The sequence below is a fragment of the Micromesistius poutassou genome, assembly GCF_964030765.1.
Source record: "Micromesistius poutassou genome assembly, chromosome: 7".
NCBI lineage: Eukaryota > Metazoa > Chordata > Actinopteri > Gadiformes > Gadidae > Micromesistius > Micromesistius poutassou.
In genome coordinates this window covers 6,204,047-6,206,546 of record NC_140277.1, presented here as the reverse complement: position 1 = coordinate 6,206,546, position 2,500 = coordinate 6,204,047, and the positions used below count along the sequence as shown (strand labels likewise).

The 2,500-nt window shown below is 51.7% G+C and overlaps 1 protein-coding gene across 1 annotated transcript in view; it reads right to left on the bottom strand.

Moving 5' to 3' along the window:
- slit1a (slit homolog 1a) overlaps positions 1 to 2,500 on the bottom strand; it is a 101,423-nt gene that overhangs the window by 86,788 nt on the left and 12,135 nt on the right. The gene's annotated exons all lie outside the window — the stretch shown is intronic.

The following is a 2,500-nucleotide window of genomic DNA, read 5'->3' as shown; positions in this document are numbered from 1 at the left end:
ATACTTGACTCAAGGAATACTAAAGTGGACTTTGATATTCCTTTGGATTGATTTTGCTTGCAATCAGCCACAAGCATACACGCACAGCAGGGGTTTGGGGTGTGGGATGGGGGTCTATGAGATTAGGGTCAAGGGTGACAAAAGGAAGCTAAGTGTTGTGTCTATAAGGGGAGTGGACCCCCCCCGCTCCATCCCCCACCTCCCTGCTGAGACCCATACATCAGTAGGAACATCGAGAGAGAGAGAGAGAGAGAGAGAGAGAGAGAGAGAGAGAGAGAGAGAGAGAGAGAGAGAGAGAGAGAGAGAGAGAGGATAATAGATAAAGACTGAACGTTTTTGACCCCAGTTTCAACTGTTCAGTTGGGACCAGAATGCGATCGCTGGATGACGCCCGGAGAGAGAGCAGGGAGCGGGAGAATCACTGCAACATAAAGCTCTGCTGCCTCGCACAGCCCAGCCAGCCAGGAGCGGACCTAATTCATCCCAGTTCTGAGCCACCGCTACTGCCCCTCCTCAGTGCTGGACGGGCCCGCCGTCTCTCCAGCCACCCTCTTTCTCAGCACCATACAACTCAAAATGTTGGCTCTGAGGCCAACAACCAAATGCGCTGCTCCCTCTCTCTCTCTCTTTGTCTCGGTTACTCTCTCCCTCGCTTGCTCCGTCATTCTAGGTTACTCTCTGTCTCTGTCTCTGTCTCTGTCTCTGTCTCTCTCTCTGTCTCTCTCTCTCTCTTTCTCTGTCTCAGTTACTCTCTCTCACTCTCTCTCTCCCTCTCCCTCTCTCCGAGTCACGTCTAATGACCACTCAGGGGACTGTAGTGCTATGCAGTACGCAAGAGAGTGGTCATTACACACAGATGGTGGGTGGGTGGGTGTGTGTGTGTGTGTGTGTGTGTGTGTGTGTGTGTGTGTGTGTGTATATGTGTGCATGTGTACACAGGTGCGTGGACTGGCCGAACGAGAATGGGAAATAAATCATGGAGTGAGCTTCATTAGCCCGGCGTCTGATATGCACATGTGCTGCTCATTACAGGTACTTGTACAAGTACACACATATACATGTACATACACTGACCTACTCACACACACAAACACACACACAAAAAGAACTACACGTGCAGACAGACACGTCACCTCCCTCTCTAATCTAACGTCATCTCTGATCAGAAAGGAAGGAAGGAAGGAAAAAATGGAGGCTGAAAGGACAGAAGGAAGAAAGAAAAAGAAGGGAGGGAGAAGGGAAGAAATGGAGGAAGGAAGGAAGAAGAAGGGAAGGAAGGAAGGAAGGAAGAAAGAACGAAAGGAAGGAAGAATGGAGTTAAGGAACAAAGGAATGAAGCAAGGGGGGAAGGAACCGAGGAAGGAATAAAAAAAAAGAGAGAAAGGGATGAAGTAAGGATGAATGAAAGAAAGAAGAATGAAAGAAAGAAAAAAAGGACAGGACAAAAAAAGAAAGAAAACGACAAAGGAAGGTAGAGAGAAAGAAAGGTCAGCTCGCTGGTTACTTATGGACACATCAAAGCCTCCCCTCATAAAGCCCACGTCTCCAGCTGTAGCGCGCTAACGTTAACGGCCGAGGCCATGTCCCAGACGTTGACAAGTCCATCTTTTATCTGGAGGATGAGTCAGAGAGCACATCTCCAGGTGCCTTCGCCCCCCCGTGCCAGCGGGCCAGATCACAGCCCCGCTCCGCTCGCTGTAAAAACCCACGGCCCGCCGGAGCGCCTCGTTCGAGGGGAGGAAGCACAGCTGGGATTCAGATCACCTCCCCAAATGCGAGGGAAACGCTCCAGGAAAACACAGATGCAGGAAGGCCCCGGACGGTCCGAGTACCAGTCCGACGCTCGGTTAACTTCGGCATGAAGTGCAACGTGGCGGGAGGAAGCCAAGCGGGGTCTCGGGGGAGGGGGGGTGGGTGGGTGAAATTGAATTACAGCACAGGGAAGGTGTACCGTATGATAAACAGTGTTAAAAAGAGAGCGATTGTGCTCGGTATATATATTCGACGTGGCCGCGCGCCAGCGGTGCTTCCTGTGCTACTCCGACTCTACAGGTGGCCCTCTGCAGGTCTGTATTATGAGCCCGGGTTCTTATTTCATGCACAGTATAAAAGCTAATGTTCACCTGTCACGCAGCGGTGTTAACTGAATTGGTCAGGGGGCCAGGAGGTCAGGCGACGGTGAGGGAAGTTATGGTTGGCGAGTGCATCGACAGATGTTTGGAAGTACGCGCGGTACGCCTCCAGCGTTCCACAGCGTAGAACCCCTCCAGGGCCGCCCCGATCGACCGTGACCATCGATGACGGACCCATCCCCCAAGCACCGTTTCAACCCAACAACCCGAGTGATCCCGGGCCCAAACACTGACACACACAACCACACACACATACACACACACACACACACGCATCCCTTAAAAAAAAAAAACCTAAAAGAAGTGTGATGGATTTATGACATCCCCTGTCTGATCGCCCGGCCAGCCAAATCTCTAGGTTGACCGGG